Source organism: Lotus japonicus, chromosome 3, assembly GCF_012489685.1.
Source record: "Lotus japonicus ecotype B-129 chromosome 3, LjGifu_v1.2".
Classification (NCBI taxonomy): Eukaryota; Viridiplantae; Streptophyta; class Magnoliopsida; order Fabales; family Fabaceae; genus Lotus; species Lotus japonicus.
The window spans coordinates 64,700,533-64,724,519 of NC_080043.1; positions in this window are offsets into that span (position 1 = coordinate 64,700,533).

Consider the following 23,987-nt stretch of genomic DNA (forward strand, 5'->3'; position numbering starts at 1 on the left):
GTCTTTTGTCGCAGAATCGACTATTACCTTAGGGTAAGCTTTTAGAGACTTTAATTTACCTAGAACACGTGGCGACGTGTCGAGTGAGATTCGGAGACGTTTTTTGACTAATTATACTGCATTCATGCAACATTAATGAGGTATTAACACAGGACGTACTCTGGACCTCGTCGGTTTTCAAAATGGTCATAAGACCCGGAATGCCGTGTAAGAGCGTTTGTAGACGACTCTTGTAGCAGACCGAAATGGCAGACCTACGGGTTACGGCTGATCTGACTACCGTTGTTGTTGGAGTAAGAGGCACGCGGGCCGAAATGGTCCCACCGTTCCGGAATGCATGTGGTTAACTGGGTTAACCGTCATTTGCATATCATGCAACATGCATACTACTTTAGTTGTTGAGTGTGATTGGTAATTGTTAATCCTATTTGGAACATGCTATCTGTTATTATTGCGTTTATATTCATTGTGGAATATGCAACCCTAGGAAATGCTATCTCTAGCTATAAGCCTAAGTGGCTATCTCTTATTTGTACCTATTGGGTTTATTATTTATATAATTCTTGGAGTTGACCCTCGCGTCTTCTGTGTGTGTTTTGGCGGACAACGCCTTTTGTCAGATGTCCATTGCGGACTGGTTCACAATGGTCCACCCTTCGGGGGGGATTAGATACGAGATGATTGACCAGGACGACCCCGATTCGTGGGTGGTTGACCCCGCTAGCCATCGAGTGACGTACTCGGGGCGGATTATGGAGGACCATGTAGATAGGGTAGGAGTCTTGACGTCAGGAGTGCTGAGGAGATGCTCTGTCAGCTTCAACTTGCCACCGGGCGTTCACTGCGGACCAGGAGAAGGAGGACCACCACCACCACCGTTATCTTCAGATGAGGAGGACCCCTCAGAGGAGGAGCCGGTGGGAGTGACTTCTTCAGAGTCTAGCTCACCTGCCGTTGCGATCATTGATGATCAGGGTTCGGGCCCTAAGCCCGTTAGTCCAGCACCGGAGCGCATTGCGGTTGTGAGGGGAGGCAGGGTAGTGTTTGTAGACTTAGTCGTTCTGGATTCTGATTCAGACGACGATCATGCTAGCACGTAGGTTTAGTGCTGGTGTGAGCTCCTCGAGTTAGGATTAGTGTAGGAGTAGAGTCTTAGCTCTGACAGTCATGGCTTCATTTGGGACAGGGTAGTTTCCCACCGATAGCTTTTTGTGTGGTTCTCTACGGGAATCACAGAGAGTTGGTTGGACTTAGGAGGTGTAAGACCTGGATTTTCAGAACAAGTTAATTTCCGACTCACGCGTAGAATCAGTGTAAGCGTGACAGGAGTTTGATATTTGAGAAAGATTAATGAAGAAGAAAGTTCAGGAATTGCTTGAGGAATGTTGCGTGGTTGCTTTCGGAGCTAGTGCGAGTCGTCTGCACCCTTGCCTTATGGCGAGCGTGTCTAGAATAGGCTTTTTCGCTTCTAAAGCAACGTTTTAAGTGAGATTTCGAACTCTTGGAAAATTTAAGGATTCTCTTTATTTTTCCATCGACCAGCGTTTCATTTCGGAACTCTGGACTGTACGCACGATAGGTTTCACTTTTCGGATGTCCGCCGACGCTAATTTCTTTGCTTCGAAACCCTAGATTCGAGCGATGGATGAAGACTTTTTCTATTCGGGACTTCTAACGAAGATTCCGTCCGCGTTGCCAGATTTGTTTCGACATTTTCAACCTTTCTTCAGAAGGAAGTTTTGTCATCCGGCGATCACAGCAAAAAGTAGTTTTTCGGGGCAGATTTAACTTACACCGCTTTTGGCGTTTTCGATATCGTTTTTCCCAAAGCATAGATGTTTGTTTTGAGTCCTGGAATTCTGACGCCAGAACCTCTCTTAGAATTCCTCGGTGATCGTGCTGCAAAAATCGGAATCACGAAATTTTCATTTTCCCGCGATTTCACCCGCCTATAAATAGCGCGAAAAAGCAAAATCCTCTCATTTCTTTCCTCTAAGGGCCGCGAGTTTGGAGAGCAAGGGAGAAGAGGAATTTTCGCGAAAACTTGACCAATCTTCGTGCAGTTCGTCCCTACTTCTAGGTATCGAGGTAACTAACACGATTCCTACCTCTGATTGTTGTTTCTGTTGCGTTTCTGACGTCGTTTCTGTGCTCTAAGTTTTGAGCTTTTTCTAAAATTGTCCGATTTCTCTGATTTCTCGCTTGGGTTATGTTCTCTAGGTTCCCAAGAGCCTAAAACTTCTGTCAGTAAACTCTGATTGTGATTCAGTTGTCCAAGATCTGAAAAACTGATTCAAAACCCTTTTTGCTCACATTTCGAAACTTTATTGTCGTAAAGCTATAATCTGACTTCATGCCTTTAGGATTTGTTGTCACGGATGTCATGAGGATCAATACTGTCAAATCTGTTTTCAGAACAGATAACTTTGAAGTTTTGAGTCTTTATTTTGGACCAAAATGCCCCTGCGTAGTCGTATTTCGACCCGATTGTCCGAAAATTGTTCCGACAGTTTCTTTGCCTTAGTTTTACCCTAAAACTACCTTGTGAATTGATTTGATCGAAGAAAAAGAGCCGAAGCCCTTTTCTCCTTATCGCCGTGGGTTATTTCCTAAGAGGGGGGAGTAGTTCGGTTTCAAAAACTTGTCTTTTCGTATTCGGATGTCGTATTTTGAAGCTTTAATGCTTTGTCTAACGTTTATGTATTGTATTGCGATCGAACTAATCGATTTTGTTTGGATTCTGCTTTGTTTTTCTCCGAGGTTCAGTTGAAGGAACTTTGGAATACTCAGAGCAATTGTTTGAGGAAAACTTTGTTTGCGAAGCTGGAACAGCTCGAGGTTAGGGCAACTTACATATATATTAGCTATGATTGCATGATAGGCGTCGATATATTCAACTTATGCTTTGCTATGGTATTGATTATGATGATGGTTTAATGTTATGAATGTTTTCGCAACTTATGTTGTTGATGTTGTGTTGGATTGAGCGTTTTGACGCAACTTCGGAGTGGAGATTCATTGATCTGGTGATCTTTGATATTTAGGGTTGGATGAGCAACCCTAGGCAAGTCCAAATGAGGGGTTTGAGACTTAGCCCTGTTGGTATTTGTTGGTTTACTTAGACTTTCCCCGGGAAACTTCTTTTGGGCGATTGGTTTGTTCGGAAAACTTAGAATGATTAGAATTTCGAAAAATAGAGACTTTGGGCGACTTAGACTTTGATAAATAAACTCATAACCTGACTAATCTGAATTGAAATCATTTTTATTAATGTTTAAGTATAGGAGAACTAAAGGGGAAAATATTTACGAAAGACGGGGAAAGTCGCCTTTGTTGTGGGTTTGGAGAGCTATCGGAATTGGGGAAAGCCACTAAGGTGAGCTATGGTGATGATTGAAAGTCACCGAGTACTCTAGTACTCTTGGGGAATGTTGTTCGAGCCGTGTTGTATTGACCGACACTTAGTGCTCTTGTTGTTTGGGCTGTGTTGTACTGACCGACACTAGACCCTTGTGTGCTCTTGTTGAGGGAGTTGTGTTGTATTGACCGACACTAACTCCGAGTTGTGTTGTATTGACCGACACTAACTCATTGAGTTGTTTGGGATTGGGTTGTGAGTTAGACACTTTCGTGGTAAGGACGATTCGTTGCTTGGCTAACCACGTTGCATTCAATCGGGTGAATAACGGGAATGGTTCACCTGTGCATATCATGGTGAATAACGGGAATGGTTCACCTTGCTTATATGGTGAATAACGGGAATGGTTCACCAAGGATGAATAACGGGAATGGTTCATCCAGGATGGATAACGGGAATGGTCCATCCATAGTGAAGAACGGGAATGCTTCACTTGTGGTGAACGGGAACGCGTCACAAATCCGGATTCATAATTGCATTTCACGCATACATTCATGCTGACTGAGGTTGTGTGCTGTTTGTTTATTGAGGCAATGTTAGAGCCATAACATGCTAGGACTACTTATATGCTTATATAACAACATATATATATACCCTGTCACATGTTGAGTGTATATGTATTTATTGCTGTGAGTTGACCCTGGCGCCTTGGCTTTGTTTGTATGTTTGTGTTTGGGCGGTCGGCCTGCTGCCAGATGTCGATGGCCGACTGGTTCTCGACGGTCTCTCCCTCGGGGGGGATCAGATATGAGCTGCTGGATAGGGATGCCCCCACCGCTTGGGTGATCGATGTAGCTGGTCACCGGGCGACGTATAGGGGAAGGGTCATGGAGGACCGGACGGATGAGCGAGGACGCCTGACGAGCGGAGTTCTACGGCGTATGGAGCTGAGTTTTGACTTACCGCCCTCAGTTCACTGTGGACCAGGCACTGGACATGCACCACCTCCGACTTCACCTTCTGTTGAGGAAGACCTAGTAGAGATCGAGCCTGCTGCTGCTGCTACACCTGTTGTGCCACCTTCTGCTACTGCCATTGCCCCTACCGACGTGGCGTCGTCCTCTAGGCTCGTACATCCGAGGAGGAAGTCTGTTGTCCCATCTGCCTCACGTCTCTTATCTTTCTCTTCACCGCACGGCTACCGTGTGGACCCCTTGATGAGGGTGGTGGAGGAGGACGTTCTTGCAGGAGAGGTGGATGTGGAGACCGGCTCGACTAGGGCGGTGCGCAGGACAGTCAGGAGGGAGGTTATGGATTTGGACACCGAGATGATTATGGTGGATTCCGACTCTGACTCCGAGAGCAGTGGGGAGATCTACTCGCCGAGCAGCGATGAGGAGGAGGAGGATTGGTGAGCTGAGCTGGTTTGGGAGGGTAGGTTAGGACTAGCGTCATTTTTTGTGTAGAGCTCTGATCATCAGTTTCTTTTTGGGATCGGGTAGGTTCCGATGTGGTGGCTTTTTGTGTGGTTCTTTTGAGGAGGATCACAGAGAGTCTGTCGGAGTATAGGGGTCTTTATTTCAGGCCATTTTTGAGTGCCGACTTTCTCTTGGATAACTGTATTTTGATACCCTTTGCTTACAGTGCTGGTTTATGTATATTCGCCTACGGGCATGCTACCTTGGAGTCACTGCGTGTGCGCGTGACGGGTTAGTGCAGCTGAGGCTGTACCTTTGTATATGATGTATATCGGTTAGTTTAGTTGATGGGTGTTGTCTTTACTTCTTTATCGCTTTGATTTAATGGAAAGAAAACGAAAAAAAAAATTACCTGTTTTCCGCGTAAAGTTTATTTTTGGTTACTAAAGTGACACCTGGAAATCGGGGTGTTACATTGTGGTATCAGAGCCTGGTTGAGTCTTTTGGGAGTCTTTGGGGAATAGGTCTTCTGTGCTAGGTTGTGTGACTCTGCAAAGAGTGAAAATTGATTGTCTGCAGAACGATTTTTCGTTCTACGATTAGGACTAACAGTTTTATTGGGGGTAACAGACGATGGTGAACACGAATCAGCTAGCGGAGATGATGGCCACTATGGCCCAGGCAATGACTAACCAAGCGAATGACAATGCTTTGAGACGTGCTGCAGAGGAAGCACGTGATCAACACCAGCGTCAGAGGGAGGCGACTTTGGATCAGAACAAAGGGTTGAATGACTTCAGGAGATAGGATCCGCCTAAGTTTTCGGGAGGTACTGACCCGGACAAAGCAGATCTTTGGATAGAAGAAATTGAGAAGATCTTTGGTGTGCTACAGACTGCTGAGGGAGCCAAGGTGGGAATGGCAACCTATATGTTGTTGGGAGATGCTGAGTACTGGTGGAGAGGCGCTAGAGGGATGATGGAAGCCAATCATGTGGAAGTGAACTGGAATTCTTTTCGAACTGCCTTTCTCGAGAAGTGTTTCCCAGACAGTGCTCGTGATGAGCGTGAATCACAGTTTCTGACTTTGAAACAAGGAAGCATGACCATTCCGGAGTATGCTGCCAAGTTAGAGTCCCTGGCAAAGTACTTTCGGTTTTTACGTGACCAAGTTGATGAACCCTACATGTGCAAGAGATTTGTGAGGGGATTGAGGCCTGATATTGAAGACTCGGTGAGACCGTTGGGGATCACGAGGTTCCAGGCATTGGTGGAGAAAGCAACTGAGGTGGAATTGATGAAGAATCGGAGATATAACAGGGTTGGAACAGGGGGACCGGTGAGGTCGACACCACAGAGTTTTCAGGGAAGAGGAAGGTTTCAGGCTAGGAAGCCATATCAACGTCCTGCGGGGAGAGGGTTTACCCCGGGATCTTATAAGCCGATGGCTGGTGCTGCTACTTCAGGAGGGTCGGGAAGCCGTACCCCAAACCGTGAGGTGACTTGTTTCCGGTGTGGAGGAACCGGGCACTATGCAAACAACTGCACGAGACCACCAAGATGCTACAACTGCAATAAATCTGGGCATCTAGCTACGGAATGCAAGGCACCAAAGGTTGAACCGTCTGTGAATGCTGTTAGTGGGAAGCGCCCAGTGGCGAAGGGAAGAGTGTATACAATGGATGGAGAAGAGGCTGAAGGAGCTGATGGGTTGATAGAGGAGAATGTGAAATTGACGGTAATCTTCTAACTGTACTCTTTGATTCTGGTGCAACTCATTCATTTGTCTCTAAGGATTGCGTATCAAGACTGCATCTGCCTATTACTACTTTGAGCTTTGATCTTATGGTGACTACACCTGCTAGGACTCTAATTGCTAATGCCGCATGCATGCACTGTTCAATAGTATATAAAGATAGAACTTTTCATGCCAACCTAGTATGTCTACCCCTTAAAAACCTAGATGTAATCCTAGGGATGGATTGGTTGTCCCATTACCATTGTCTTTTGGACTGTAGTCGAAAGAAAGTGGTGTTCCCAGACTCGGATCTTTTCGAGTATCTTTCTACTAACCACATTAGTGCATCGTTGAGCGAGGGCACTCAGAAGTACTTTTCATTGCTAAGTCTGGAAGGGAAGAAGGAATCGGATATTCAAGGTATTCCGGTGGTTCGAGATTTTGCGGATGTTTTCCCGGGAGGTGTACCTGGACTGCCGCCTGTGCGCGATGTAGAGTTTGTGATCGACATTGTACCCGGAACTGGACCGATTTCGATTGCACCTTACCGTATGGCACCTGCAGAGTTAGTAGAGCTGAAGTCTCAGTTGGAGGATCTATCGGCAAAAGGATTCATTCGACCGATTGTTTCACCGTGGGGAGCGCCAGTGTTGTTAGTTAAGAAGAAAGACGGAAGGTCGAGGTTGTGTGTGGACTATCGACAGCTGAACAAGGCGACGATCAAGAACCGATACCCGTTGCCGAGGATAGACGATTTAATGGATCAGTTACGAGGGGCTGCCGTATTTTCGAAGATAGACTTGAAGTCAGGATATCATCAGATCAGAGTGAAGACTGAGGATATACCAAAGACTGCATTCAGAACACGCTACGGACATTATGAGTACCTAGTGATGCCGTTTGGAGTGACAAATGCACCTGCAGTTTTCATGGATTACATGAACCGCATTTTTCATGAGTTCTTAGATCGGTTTGTGGTGGTGTTTATTGATGACATATTGATATATTCGAAGGACACAAAGGAACATGAAGGACATTTGCGCCAAGTTTTACAAGTGTTGAGAGAGAAAAAGCTGTACGCGAACCCTTCCAAGTGTGAGTTTTGGCTGGAGGAAGTCAATTTCTTAGGCCATGTTATTTCAAGGGAAGGCATAGCTGTGGAGCTGGCGAAAGTGGAGACTGTTTTGGCTTGGGAGCAACCGAAGACAGTGACGGAGATCAGGAGTTTCGTGGGTTTGGCTGGATACTATAGACGCTTCATTGAGGGATTTGCCAAGATTGTTGGACCTCTGACCCAATTGACGAGGAAGGATCAACCTTTTGCATGGACTGAGGCGTGTGAAACGAGTTTCCAGACACTGAAGGAACGTTTGACGACATCACCTGTGCTTATTTTGCCACAACCAGATGAACCTTATGAAGTTGATTGTGATGCTTCGTATCAAGGCTTGGGATGTGTGCTGATGCAACATCGAAAAGTGGTGGCTTATGCTTCGAGACAGTTGAAGACTCATGAGAGGAACTATCCGACTCACGATTTGGAGTTAGCTGCCATTGTGTTTTCGCTGAAAATCTGGAGACATTATCTCTATGGTTGTACTTTCACAATATTTAGCGATCACAAGAGCCTTAAATACTTGTTTGATCAGAAGGAGCTGAACATGAGGCAACGAAGATGGATGGAGTTCATCAAAGACTATGAGTTTACGTTGCAATATCACCCTGGGAAGGCGAATGTGGTTGCTGATGCTTTGAGCAGAAAGATGAATGTCTCGTCAATGATGGTTAAGGAGTTGGAGTTACTGGAACAATTCCGGGAAATGAGTTTAGGCGTGACACCGTCTGAGGGAAAGTTGAAATTCGGGATGATCAGAATTGCCAGCGGACTGATGGAAGAGATCAGAGAACAACAACTGCAAGATGAGTTTCTGCTAGAGAAGAGGAACTTAGTAGTTAAAGGGAAAGACCCGGAATTCAAGATCGGAACGGATGATATCTTAAGATGCAAGGACAGAATTTGTGTACCCAACAATCCGGAATTGAGAAGGCTGATCATGGATGAAGGCCACAAGAGCAAATGGAGTATTCATCCGGGAATGACAAAGATGTATCAAGACTTGAAACTGAATTTCTGGTGGCCGGGGATGAAGAAACAAGTGGCCGAGTATGCAGCTGCATGCTTGACTTGTCAGAAGGCGAAGGTAGAGCATCAAAGACCTGCTGGTATGCTACAGAGCTTAGACGTGCCAGAGTGGAAATGGGATAGTATATCCATGGATTTTGTGGTAGCTTTGCCAAGGACACCGAAGAGACACGATTCGATTTGGGTGATTGTGGATCGTTTGACCAAGTCAGCGCATTTTCTACCAGTGAGAACAACCTACAATGTGGAGAAGTTGGCTGAGATCTATGTGGCGGAGGTTGTGAGACTACACGGAGTTCCGACAAGCATTGTGTCTGATCGGGATCCGAAGTTTACTTCGCACTTTTGGGGAGCTCTTCATGATGCGTTAGGAACCAAGTTGAGGTTGAGTTCGGCGTATCATCCACAGACTGATGGGCAAACAGAGAGAACTATTCAGTCGCTAGAGGATCTACTACGGGCTTGTGTGTTGGATAACAGAGGAAGTTGGGATGATCTTCTGCCATTGATTGAATTCACCTACAACAATAGTTTTCATGCGAGCATTGGGATGGCACCGTATGAAACTTTGTATGGTCGAAAGTGTAGGACACCGTTGTGTTGGTATCAAGATGGGGAGAGTTTGTTGATTGGGCCGGAAATGCTACAACAGACGACTGAGAAGGTCAAGCAGATCAGAGAACAGATGAAAGCTTCACAAAGCAGACAGAAGAGTTATGCGGATCAGAGACGCAGAACCCTAGAGTTTGAGGAAGGTGATCATGTGTTTCATGTGTCGCAGTTGAGGAAGTACATTCCAGATCCGACTCATGTAATTGAGCCAGACAATGTTGAACTGAAGGATGATTTGACTTTTGAGGCACCGCCAGCGAGTATTGGGGATAGGAGAGTAAAGCAGCTGAGGGGAAAGCAGATTTCGTTGGTAAAGGTGATATGGAACAAGGATACGGGGGATGCTACATGGGAATTGGAAGATAAGATTAAAGAACTGTACCCCGGACTTTTTGCTGAACTCTGAGTTTCGAGGTCGAAACTTTCTTTTTGGAGGGGAGTATTGTGAGACCTGGATTTTCAGAACAAGTTAATTTCCGACTCACGCGTAGAATCAGTGTAAGCGTGACAGGAGTTTCATATTTGAGAAAGATTAATGAAGAAGAAAGTTCAGGAATTGCTTGAGGAATGTTGCGTGGTTGCTTTCGGAGCTAGTGCGAGTCGTCTGCACCCTTGCCTTATGGCGAGCGTGTCCAAAATAGGCTTTTTCGCTTCTAGAGCAACGTTTTAAGTGAGATTTCGAACTCTTGGAAAATTTAAGGATTCTCTTTATTTTTCCATCGACTAGCGTTTCATTTCGGAACTCTGGACTGTACGCACGATAGGTTTCACTTTTCGGATGTCCGCCGACGCTAATTTCTTTGCTTCGAAACCCTAGATTCGAGCGATGGATGAAGACTTTTTCTATTCGGGACTTCTAACGAAGATTCCGTTTGCGTTGCCAGATTTGTTTCGACATTTCCAACCTTTCTTCAGAAGGAAGTTTTGTCATCCGGCGATCACAGCAAAAAGTAGTTTTTCGGGGCAGATTTAACTTACACCGCTTTTGGCGTTTTCGATATCGTTTTTCCCAAAGCATAGATGTTTGTTTTGAGTCCTGGAATTCTGACGCCAGAATCTCTCTTAGAATTCCTCGGTGATCGTGCTGCAAAAATCGGAATCGCGAAATTTTCATTTTCCCGCGATTTCACCCGCCTATAAATAGCGCGAAAAAGCAAAATCCTCTCATTTCTTTCCTCTAAGGGCCGCGAGTTTGGAGAGCAAGGGAGAAGAGGAATTTTCGCGAAAACTTGACCAATCTTCGTGCAGTTCGTCCCTACTTCTAGGTATTGAGGTAACTAACACGATTCCTACCTCTGATTGTTGTTTCTGTTGCGTTTCTGACGTCGTTTCTGTGCTCTAAGTTTTGAGCTTTTTCTAAAATTGTCCGATTTCTCTGATTTCTCGCTTGGGTTATGTTCTCTAGGTTCCCAAGAGCCTAAAACTTCTGTCAGTAAACTCTGATTGTGATTCAGTTGTCCAAGATCTGAAAAACTGATTCAAAACCCTTTTTGCTCACATTTCGAAACTTTATTGTCGTAAAGCTATAATCTGACTTCGGGCCTTTAGGATTTGTTGTCACGGATGTCATGAGGATCAATACTGTCAAATCTGTTTTCAGAACTGATAACTTTGAAGTTTTGAGTCTTTATTTTGGACCAAAATGCCCCTGCGTAGTCGTATTTCGACCCGATTGTCCAAAAATTGTTCCGACAGTTTCTTTGCCTTAGTTTTACCCTAAAACTACCTTGTGAATTGATTTGATCGAAGAAAAAGAGCCGAAGCCCTTTTCTCCTTATGGCCGTGGGTTATTTCCTAAGGGGGGGGAGTTTTTCGGTTTCGAAAACTTGTCTTTTCGTATTCGGATGTCGTATTTTGAAGCTTTAATGCTTTGTCTAACGTTTATGTATTGTATTGCGATCGAACTAATCGATTTTGTTTGGATTCTGCTTTGTTTTTCTCCGAGGTTGAGTTGAAGGAACTTTGGAATACTCAGAGCAATTGTTTGAGGAAAACTTTGTTTGCGAAGCTGGAACAGCTCGAGGTTAGGGCAACTTACATATATATTAGCTATGATTGCATGATAGGCGTCGATATATTCAACTTATGCTTTGCTATGGTATTGATTATGATGATGGTTTAATGTTATGAATGTTTTCGTAACTTATGTTGTTGATGTTGTGTTGGATTGAGCGTTTTGACGCAACTTCGGAGTGGAGATTCATTGATCTGGTGATCTTTGATATTTCGGGTTGGATGAGCAACCCTAGGCAAGTCCAAATGAGGGGTTTGAGACTTAGCCCTGTTGGTATTTGTTGGTTTACTTAGACTTTCCCCGGGAAACTTCTTTTGGGCGATTGGTTTGTTCGGAAAACTTAGAATGATTAGAATTTCGAAAAATAGAGACTTTCAGAGACTTAGACTTTGATGAATAAACTCATAACCTGACTAATCTGAATTGAAATCATTTTTATTAATGTTTAAGTATAGGAGAACTAAAGGGGAAAATATTTACGAAAGACGGGGAAACTCGCCTTTGTTGTGGGTTTGGAGAGCTATCAGAATTGGGGAAAGCCACTAAGGTGAGCTATGGTGATGATTGAAAGTCACCGAGTACTCTAGTACTCTTGGGGAATGTTGTTCGAGCCGTGTTGTATTGACCGACACTTAGTGCTCTTGTTGTTTGGGCTGTGTTGTACTGACCGACACTAGACCCTTGTGTGCTCTTGTTGAGGGAGTTGTGTTGTATTGACCGACACTAACTCCGAGTTGTGTTGTATTGACCGACACTAACTCATTGAGTTGTTTGGGATTGGGTTGTGAGTTAGACACTTTCGTGGTAAGGACGATTCGTTGCTTGGCTAACCACGTTGCATTCAATCGGGTGAATAACGGGAATGGTTCACCTGTGCATATCATGGTGAATAACGGGAATGGTTCACCTTGCATATATGGTGAATAACGGGAATGGTTCACCAAGGATGAATAACGGGAATGGTCCATCCATAGTGAAGAACGGGAATGCTTCACTTGTGGCGAACGGGAACGCGTCACAAATCCGGATTCATAATTGCATTTCACGCATACATTCATGCTGACTGAGGTTGTGTGTTGTTTGTTTATTGAGGCAATGTTAGAGCCATAACATGCTAGGACTACTTATATGCTTATATAACAACATATATATATACCCTGTCACATGTTGAGTGTATATGTATTTATTGCTGTGAGTTGACCCTGGCGCCTTGGCTTTGTTTGTATGTTTGTGTTTGGGCGGTCGGCCTGCTGCCAGATGTCGATGGCCGACTGGTTCTCGACGGTCTCTCCCTCGGGGGGGATCAGATATGAGCTGCTGGATAGGGATGCCCCCACCGTTTGGGTGATCGATGTAGCTGGTCACCGGGCGACGTATAGGGGAAGGGTCATGGAGGACCGGACGGATGAGCGAGGATGCCTGACGAGCGGAGTTCTACGGCGTATGGAGCTGAGTTTTGACTTACCGCCCTCAGTTCACTGTGGACCAGGCACTGGACATGCACCACCTCCGACTTCACCTTATGTTGAGGAAGACCCAGTGGAGATCGAGCCTGCTGCTGCTGCTACACCTGTTGTGCCACCTTCTGCTACTGCCATTGCCCCTACCGACGTGGCGTCGTCCTCTAGGCTCGTACAGCCGAGGAGGGAGTCTGTTGTCCCATCTGCCTAACGTCTCTTATCTTTCTCTTCACCGCACGGCTACCGTGTGGACCCCTTTGTAAGACCCAAGTTTTTAAGCTTAGAATAAGTGGAAGAGATTTCCATTTACGTTTAGGCTTGATGTATCGTGAAAGGAAACCTGAACAAGAGTTTACCAAATGAAATAAATTTATGAAGGAGAAAGTTCAGGAAAAGTCTGAGGTTCGTATTGAAGTCGATAAAAGTTATAGCACGATCGTTATACGCTTAAACCTAGGTCAGAAACCCTAGTATATAGCTAATTTTCACTTTTAGGCACGACGGAAGTTAATTCCAAAAATCTTCAGAGAAATGTTAGAACTTCTCTTTTTCCATATATCACAATCGTTTCGAGGCGAAACTCTAGGATCTACGAACGTCCGATTCCAATCATCGGAAGTTTGCCGAAACCGAATCCCTGGTATTTCAAAACCCTAGAATTTCTCGACGATGAAGACTTTTTCTATTCATAGCTTCAAATGAATATTCTACACGCATACACCCATTTCTCTTGATGATTTCAATCTTTCTTCAGAAGGAAGTTTTCCATTCCGACATCCGATGCAAAAAGCAACTTATCGGGTAAAATAGTTTTATACCGACTATGCATTAGTTGCCAAAAATACAAGGAGACCTCTTTATAGTTTTGGAATTCTTTTGCCAAAACATATCTATTAATTCACGGAGAATGACGCCGGAAAAATCAGATTCGCGAAACTTTCATTTTCCCGCGAATTTCCATCTTCTATATATAGCAAAGAAAGGAAGAAAAACACAAATTTTCCTCCATTTTTCTCTCCAAGGCCGCGAGCTTCAACAAGGAAGAAGGAAGAAGAGTTTTCTTCATTACTTGCTTGATCGTCGATCAATCAGTTGCTACTTCAAGGTTTCGAGGTATAGTCGCTAATCCTTACCTCTGATCGCTTTTTCCATAGCTTTTCTGTAGAGTTTTCTGAGTGGATAGTTTATGGGTTTTTGCAAAACTATCCTGAATCTTTCATTTCTGATTCTAAACCTCTTCTATATGTGCCCAAGATCACTTCTGCCGGATTAGATTTTCCGTTATGTCGCCGGAATTCCGCCGGAATCAATTTGAACCTAAAATACCCATTTTTGGAGTTTTTGGTGTAAAGCTTCAACCTTTAGGCTGAAAACTATCGCCTTAGCTTAGTGCTAGTAGGATTACTTGTCATAAACGTCGTTGGTGACGTCCCTGCAAAATTTTATTTTTGGGATTTCAGTTTTGAAAATCCTAAGTTAAAAATCATGACCAAAATACCCCTGCGACAGTTTTTGATCCGATAATTTTTCCGAGTTCAGAATACCCTTAGTTACGACTTATGAAAGCATAGGAACCAAGTTTGATCGAAGAAAAATCGAGCCCCACAATTGTGAAAAGTGGCCGAGCCCTATAGGGGAGGAGGAGGAAAATTTCCTTTTCCGAAAACTTGTCTTTCGCGCTAGATTATCGTACCTTAGAGTATAGATTACTTCGAGTAACCTTAGTAAGTATCGATAGCTTAGTTTTTGATAGATTCTCATAGTATTTCTGTGACTTTGTTTTAAAGGAACTTTAGAGGAATTTCCAGAGGAACAACACTTTGATTGTGAGGAAGAGTTGGAAGTTCATTCTGGAGAACTTTCAGGTGAGGGCTTCTCACTGAATCTCTAGTTAATGCTTAGGGTCGATGCTTTCGACATTGTTTACTGTTTATGCACTTGTTTGTGCTTGATTGGAAAAATGTTTTCCGAGGCTTCGGCTGACAATGTAGACGATCCATCTACTGAATGTTTTTGAGAGTGAATTACATGCTATGTGCTATGTGGGTAATCTAGGATGTGTGGTGCATGCTTTATATGCTAAGTGCTAAGTGTTTATGATGCGATTTATTGATATATGACATGTTGTTGATTGTGATGATTTAAATATGCTCTGTACTGGAATCTGAGATTCTGAATGGTGAGAATAGCGGGCAGGTCATGCCGATTTTATTTTGAGAGTTTTGAGAAAGTTTGATAGGACGAACGAGGTTCGGGCCTTAATTTTGTTTAGTGGATCGAGACATCCTCTGGAAGCGACTTGGGATTGGGAGATCCTGCAAATGTATAAGACTTGCGATAAGACGAAATGGAATCTATTTTATAAAGAAAATTCATAAGACCTTAAATAACCTCAAAATCTTTAAGTAATGATAACAACCTCGAAGGAAGGCATTGGAAGACAAGTCATAGTTTTGGAAAAACGAGGAGTGTCGTCGGATCCAAGTGTTGAGGAGTTTGGTAAGTTCTGAGTATGTTGGTACTCCTTCGCTCGTTGAGCAGTTTGTTAGCCATCCAAGGGATGAGCCGAGAAGCTTCACTGAGGCGTGAGACCTTGTGAATGCGTGATACTCCACTGAGGCGTGAGACCTTGTGGAAAGCATGGATCTTCACTGAGGCGTGAGACCTCGTGAACAGCATGAAGCTTCACTGAGGCGTGAGACCTTGTGAATGCGGGATACTCCACTGAGGCGTGAGACCTTGTGGAAAGCATGGAACTCCACTGAGGCGTGAGACCTTGTGAGAGCATGAAACTTCACTGAAGCGTGAGACTTCGTGAGAGCATTGATGACCCGAAGAGTCATCGTGAGTGGTTGCACTCATTTTATGATTATTGTATTTTGTCGCAGAATCGACTTTACCTTAGGGTAAGCTTTTAGAGACATTAATTTAGCTAGAACACGTGGCGACGTGTCGAGTGAGGCCGGAGACGTTGTTTGGCTAATCACTGCATTGCATGCACTCATTAAGTGGTTTAAACACGGCGAGATACCGGACCACGGCGGATTCCAAAATGGTTATAAGACCGGGATTTCCGCGTAAGAGCGCTGCTAGGTGACTCTTAGTAGCAGACCGAATGGCAGGCCTTCGGGTTTTATGCTGATCTGGCTACCTTTGTGTGGTGTAAGAGGCACGCGGGCACAAATGGTCCCACCGTTGCTGGTGCTAGGATTGATCCGTTTGATGCCCATCCGTTCCGGATTGCATATTGGTTGACTGGGTTAACCTGCATATCATTTCATGCGACATGCATACTGACTTCGTTGATGAGTGTGTTTGGTACTTGTTAATTCTATTTGAGGCATGTTAACTGTGATTTACTGTCGTTTATGTTCATTGAGAAATATGCAACCCTAGGATGTTATCCCTAGCTATAAGCCTAAGTGGCTATTTCCTTATCTGTATCTATTGGTGGTATTATTTACATAATTCTTTGGAGTTGACCCTCGCGTCTTCTGTGTGTGCTTTGGCGGACAAACGCCCTTTGTCAGATGTCTTTGGCGGGCTGGTTCAAGACGGTTCACCCTTCGGGGGGAACTAGAGTGGAGATGCTGGAACAGGAGCGCATCGCGGTAGCGAGAGGAGGACGGATGGTGTACATAGACTAGGTCGTTCTGGATTCAGATTCGGGCGACGATCATGCTAGCATGTAGGTTTTAGTGCTGGTGTGAGCTCCTCGAGATGGGATTAGTGTAGGAGTAGAGTCTTAGCTCTGAACATCATTTGTTTTCTTTGGGGACAGGGTAGTTTCCCACCTATAGCTTTTTGTGTGGTTCTTTACGAGAATCACAGAGAGTTGGTTGGACTTAGGAGGTCTTGCTTCAGGCCGATGGGCCAGCTTATTCTCAGTTTTGAGGGATGGTGTTGCGGACACTTGACCTTTCTTGTGGATTGTACCTTTTGCCTTCGGGCGTTACACTTTTCTTTCCGCCACTGGAGGTTTACTCGTGACGAGGTTACTACTACAGCGGGGGCTGTTTATATATTGTATATTAGTTCCGATTATTGTTATTGTTGGGTTTTATTTAATTCAGTCTTGTCTTAGTTATTATCGGAAAAAAAAAATATATTCACGTTTTTCCGCATTAAGTTTATTTTGGTTACTAAAGTGACGCCACCGAAATCGGGGTGTTACATTGTGGTATCAGAGCACGGTCGAGTCTTTCGGGAGTTGTTGGGGAATAGGTCTTCTGTGCTAGGTTGTGTGACTCTGCAAAGAGTGAAAATTGATTGTCTGCAAGCGATTTTTCGCTTAAAAATTGATTGAAGTTATTGCTTAATCATATTGTATAGTTATACTAGATGCTATCTTATGATGAGTACTAACTGTTTGTTTAACTTAACAGAACATGGTGAATACTAATCAGCTAGCTGAGTGAAGGTATGAAAAACGGTAGAAAGGGGGGTTTGAATAACGTTTTCAGTACAAAACTACCACCTTAAAGATTTTGACAAATCTTTCGAGAACTTAAGTGCTAAAGATAAGAGATAGAAAAGCACACAAGGATTTTATCCTGGTTCACTTGATAAATCACTCAAGCTACTCCAGTCCACCCGTTAAGGTGATTTCTTCCTTCTTAGAATGAAGGCAATCCACTAAATAGGTAAGAGTTACAACTGCACTTGAAACCTACAAGTGACTAACAATTACACTGACTTAGCTCACACTAAGATTCACTCTCTTAGTCTTCTCTAGGATCCGATCAACCTTGATCTCCTAAAGGAACTAAACAAACTGTTTATCAAAGAATTGTTTACAAGAGATTTGCTTCTAAAAAGCTGATAGTAAACACAATGAATTTCAGATGAAAGAAAGCTTAGAATATTTTTAATATGTCTTGCGCGTGTGTGTTGCTTCTTGCCGCTTCTTTCAATCTTCAGCCTCTATATATACTCCAAGGATTAGGGTTGAGCGTTGCATGGGAAATGCTACCGTTGGAGGGCAGTTCTGGAAAATCCAGCTTCTGCTGTGGCTGAGAACGTTAGGTAGGTCGTCAGGAAGGTACACTTGCTTTTGTACTTGGATAGCGACTTGACCTTTTAACCTAGGAGACTTCTGATCAGGGGAATACTTCATATTGGAACTTGTGAAGCCGGTTGATCAGAGTCAGAGGGAAAGCACAGATACTCTGACCATTGTATCTTCTGATTCTGAACTCAGAGGGAAGAACATGGCCTTCAGAGTTTCTTGCTTCTGGACTTCAGAGTTTCCACTATTCAGCTTCTGGATCTTCAGAGTCTTCTACACCATCAGAACATCTGATCCTTCAGTGTTTCTTGGTTATCAGAACTTCTGGATCTTCAGAGCTTCTAGCGACTGAGTCCACATCAGAGTTTGTATAGCTTCAGAACTTCTGAAGCTTTTCCACTGTTCATACTGAACATGGTGAATGCGAAAGCGTTGCTTGGGTTACCCTTTATACACAGTGCTTCTGATTTGTGTGAGATTGAGTTGAGGTCAGAGCCTGTAAATAGCACACTCAGAAAAACACGTTAGAGTACCACAATTGTTCATATCAAAAGGTTAACTTGTAATCATCAAAACTTAGAGTTGCACTACTAGATCAAAACTTGATCTTACACTGAGATGATGGCCACTATGGCCCAAGCGGTAACAACGCAGGCCCAAGCGGTAACAGCGCAGGCAAATGATAATGCGATGAGGCGTGCTGCTGAGGAGGCACGTGATCAGCATCAGCGCCAGAGGGAAGTAACTCTGGACCAAAACAAAGGCCTCAATGACTTCAGGAGGCAAAACCCACCAAAGTTCTCTGGTGGTACTGACCCAGACAAAGCGGATCTCTGGATTCAGGAAATCGAGAAGATATTCGGCGTACTACAAACTGCTGGGGGTGCCAAAGTGGGCATGGCGACTTATCTGCTACTCGGGGATGCTGAGTACTGGTGGAAGGGCACCAGAGGAATTATGGAAGACAATCACGAGGAGATTAGCTGGAACTCATTCCGGACCGCATTCTTGGAAAAGTATTTTCCAACAAGTGCTCGGGATGAGCGGGAGTCACAATTTCTGACACTCCGTCAGGGAGGTATGTCAGTACCGGAATTTGCTTCAAAGCTGGAATCTTTGGCGAAGCATTTTCAATTCTTTCATGATCATGTGAATGAGCGCTACATGTGCAAGCGCTTTGTAAATGGACTGAGGCCTGATATTGAGGACTCAGTGAGGCCGCTGGGAATCATGCGATTTCAGTCGTTGGTTGAGAAAGCCACGGAAGTGGAACTGATGAAGAACCGGACTGGAACTGGAGGGCCGATGAGGTCGGGCTCTCAAAATTTTCAGGGCAGAGAGAAATTTCAGAGCAGGGGGCCATATCAGCGTCCTGCTGGAAGAGGATTTACTTCAGGATCTTACATACCCATGACGGGTACTGCTGGAGGTCCCGGAGATCAGACTTTGAAGAAGGAGATGACCTGTTTCAGATGTGGGGAGTCGGGGCATTATGCTAATGCTTGTCCCGACAAGAGGCCCAAATGCTTTAATTGTAACAGAATGGGGCACACTGCCGATCAGTGCAGAGCACCCAAGACGGAGCCAACCGTGAACACTGCTCGTGGAAAGCGTCCTGCTGCTAAAGCAAGAGTTTACACCATGGACGGTGAGAGAGCTGAGGGGTTTATCAGAGGAGAGCGCAAGAACGATGGTAACCTTCTAACCATTTCTTCTCATTTCAGTATAATATATTCCATTACTCTCGTAGCGTGTGCAAACACACCTAACTTATTTATACTGTCTAAGCTTTGACCTTATAGTTATTACGCCTATTAACACCTTATTTGACCGTAGCTCGTATTTTAGCTATAGAAATTACACGAGGTTTAGAATAACACGGTAAACCTAGAAAATAGTTCTGCACCAATGCTTTTAACAAGAAGTTAGAAGCTGAAGATTGAATCTTAGAGAGATTCCTTATGGGTAGTATACGTGTTATGTTGAGGGTGTGTAGTTCCGTAGCGGAATCATTTAAGGATTTAACATCAGGATATTGTGACTACTGGATGATAGGAACTCATTGACTGTTCCAGTGGGTTTTTCTAAATTTCACCTTCGATGTATTAGGCTTGATCAACTTAATATTGAGGGGGTGATATTCGGAATCAGAGCTGGCTATGGACTTTGATAGAAGGATTGGTAAGATTAACTTGATTGAATCGAGGATTAGTCGAGCTGGGAGGAAAAAGTTCGCATTAAGTATAAGTTCTCTTGCGAAGGAGATATAGTTTGAAGAAATGGATATTCATTTAGGAAGCATTGAAGAATTAACGGACATTAGAGGTCCAAACTTGGTGAAGGTTCAGGTTTTAAGTCTATGAATTGTTGTCTTAAGTTTCTAGGACTCGAAGTTGGTTAGAATTTGATAGAGAGATTAAGAAGTTGATTGACGAGATGGTGATCAAGTTACAGAAAAGGAAAGGTTAGTATTAAGATGAACACTTGAGGTTGTCATATTTGGACAAGTTGCTTAAAGTCTAAGAGTGAATGAAACTTGTTATGGATTTCGGTGATACAAGCTAGAGATTAGCGAGTGAATTTTGCTAAGTGGAATGAGAATCTTAGGGTAAAGATTGACTTCTGAAGCTGGAGATCATATTCGAGTAAGAGTTTTAGTGGTGTTATCATTGATGATTGTAGTTAAACCTCGGCAAGTTGAAAGATGATATGTCTGTTGAGACGCCGTTGGTCAACATTGGGACTAGAAGAGTGAAACAATCGAAGGGAAAGCAGAGTGCTTTAGTAAGAGTTATTTGGAACAAAGACACAGACGATGCCATATGGGAGTTAGAGGAAAAGATCAAGAACAATAGTCAGAGCTTTTACTGAACCCTAAGTTTCGAGGACGAAACTTTCTTTTTGGAGGGTAGTAATGTAAGACCCAAGTTTTTAAGCTTAGAATAAGTGGAAGAGATTTCCATTTACGATTAGGCTTGATGTATCGTGAAAGGAAACCTGAACAAGAGTTTACCAAATGAAATAAATTTATGAAGGAGAAAGTTCAGGAAAAGTCTGAGGTTCGTATTGAAGTCGATAAAAGTTATAGCACGATCGTTATACGCTTAAACCTAGGTCAGAAACCCTAGTATATAGCTAATTTTCACTTTTAGGCACGACGGAAGTTAATTCCAAAAATCTTCAGAGAAATGTTAGAACTTCTCTTTTTCCATATATCACAATCGTTTCGAGGCGAAACTCTAGGATCTACGAACGTCCGATTCCAATCATCGGAAGTTTGCCGAAACCGAATCCCTGGTATTTCAAAACCCTAGAATTTCTCGACGATGAAGACTTTTTCTATTCAGAGCTTCAAATGAATATTCTACACGCGTACACCCATTTCTCTTGATGATTTCAATCTTTCTTCAGAAGGAAGTTTTCCATTCCGACATCCGATGCAAAAAGCAACTTATCGGGTAAAATAGTTTTATACCGACTATGCATTAGTTGCCAAAAATACAAGGAGACCTCTTTATAGTTTTGGAATTCTTTTGCCAAAACATATCTATTAATTCACGGAGAATGACGCCGGAAAAATCAGATTCGCGAAACTTTCATTTTCCCGCGAATTTCCATCTTCTATATATAGCAAAGAAAGGAAGAAAAACACAAATTTTCCTCCATTTTTCTCTCCAAGGCCGCGAGCTTCAACAAGGAAGAAGGAAGAAGAGTTTTCTTCATTACTTGCTTGATCGTCGATCAATCAGTTGCTACTTCAAGGTTTCGAGGTATAGTCGCTAATCCTTACCTCTGATCGCTTTTTCCATAGCTTTTCTGTAGAGTTTTCTGAGTGGATAGTTTATGGGTTTTTGCAAAACTATCCTGAATCTTTCATTTCTGATTCTAAACCTCTTCTATATGTGCCCAAGATCACTTCTTCCGGATTAGATTTTCCGTTATGTCGCCGGAATTCCGCCGGAATCAATTTGAACCTAAAATACCCATTTTTGGAGTTTTTGGTGTAAAGCTTCAACCTTTAGGCTGAAAACTATCGCCTTAGCTTAGTGCTAGTAGGATTACTTGTCATAAACGTCGTTGGTGACGTCCCTGCAAAATTTTATTTTTGGGATTTCAGTTTTGAAAATCCTAAGTTAAAAATCATGACCAAAATACCCCTGCGACAGTTTTTGATCCGATAATTTTTCCGAGTTCAGAATACCCTTAGTTACGACTTATGAAAGCATAGGAACCAAGTTTGATCGAAGAAAAATCGAGCCCCACAATTGTGAAAAGTGGCCGAGCCCTATAGGGGAGGAGGAGGAAAATTTCCTTTTCCGAAAACTTGTCTTTCGCGCTAGATTATCGTACCTTAGAGTATAGATTACTTCGAGTAACCTTAGTAAGTATCGATAGCTTAGTTTTTGATAGATTCTCATAGTATTTCTGTGACTTTGTTTTAAAGGAACTTTAGAGGAATTTCCAGAGGAACAACACTTTGATTGTGAGGAAGAGTTGGAAGTTCATTCTGGAGAACTTTCAGGTGAGGGCTTCTCACTGAATCTCTAGTTAATGCTTAGGGTCGATGCTTTCGACATTGTTTACTGTTTATGCACTTGTTTGTGCTTGATTGGAAAAATGTTTTCCGAGGCTTCGGCTGACAATGTAGACGATCCATCTACTGAATGTTTTTGAGAGTGAATTACATGCTATGTGCTATGTGGGTAATCTAGGATGTGTGGTGCATGCTTTATATGCTAAGTGCTAAGTGTTTATGATGCGATTTATTGATATATGACATGTTGTTGATTGTGATGATTTAAATATGCTCTGTACTGGAATCTGAGATTCTGAATGGTGAGAATAGCGGGCAGGTCATGCCGATTTTATTTTGAGAGTTTTGAGAAAGTTTGATAGGACGAACGAGGTTCGGGCCTTAATTTTGTTTAGTGGATCGAGACATCCTCTGGAAGCGACTTGGGATTGGGAGATCCTGCAAATGTATAAGACTTGCGATAAGACGAAATGGAATCTATTTTATAAAGAAAATTCATAAGACCTTAAATAACCTCAAAATCTTTAAGTAATGATAACAACCTCGAAGGAAGGCATTGGAAGACAAGTCATAGTTTTGGAAAAACGAGGAGTGTCGTCGGATCCAAGTGTTGAGGAGTTTGGTAAGTTCTGAGTATGTTGGTACTCCTTCGCTCGTTGAGCAGTTTGTTAGCCATCCAAGGGATGAGCCGAGAAGCTTCACTGAGGCGTGAGACCTTGTGAATGCGTGATACTCCACTGAGGCGTGAGACCTTGTGGAAAGCATGGATCTTCACTGAGGCGTGAGACCTCGTGAACAGCATGAAGCTTCACTGAGGCGTGAGACCTTGTGAATGCGGGATACTCCACTGAGGCGTGAGACCTTGTGGAAAGCATGGAACTCCACTGAGGCGTGAGACCTTGTGAGAGCATGAAACTTCACTGAAGCGTGAGACTTCGTGAGAGCATTGATGACCCGAAGAGTCATCGTGAGTGGTTGCACTCATTTTATGATTATTGTATTTTGTCGCAGAATCGACTTTACCTTAGGGTAAGCTTTTAGAGACATTAATTTAGCTAGAACACGTGGCGACGTGTCGAGTGAGGTCGGAGACGTTGTTTGGCTAATCACTGCATTGCATGCACTCATTAAGTGGTTTAAACACGGCGAGATACCGGACCACGGCGGATTCCAAAATGGTTATAAGACCGGGATTTCCGCGTAAGAGCGCTGCTAGGTGACTCTTAGTAGCAGACCGAATGGCAGGCCTTCGGGTTTTATGCTGATCTGGCTACCTTTGTGTGGTGTAAGAGGCACGCGGGCAGAAATGGTCCCACCGTTGCTGGTGCTAGGATTGATCCGTTTGATGCCCATCCGTTCCGGATTGCATATTGGTTGACTGGGTTAACCTGCATATCATTTCATGCGACATGCATACTGACTTAGTTGATGAGTGTGTTTGGTACTTGTTAATTCTATTTGAGGCATGTTAACTGTGATTACTGTCGTTTATGTTCATTGAGAAATATGCAACCCTAGGATGTTATCCCTAGCTATAAGCCTAAGTGGCTATTTCCTTATCTGTATCTATTGGTGGTATTATTTACATAATTCTTTGGAGTTGACCCTCGCGTCTTCTGTGTGTGCTTTGGCGGACAAACGCCCTTTGTCAGATGTCTTTGGCGGGCTGGTTCATGACGGTTCACCCTTCGGGGGGAACTAGA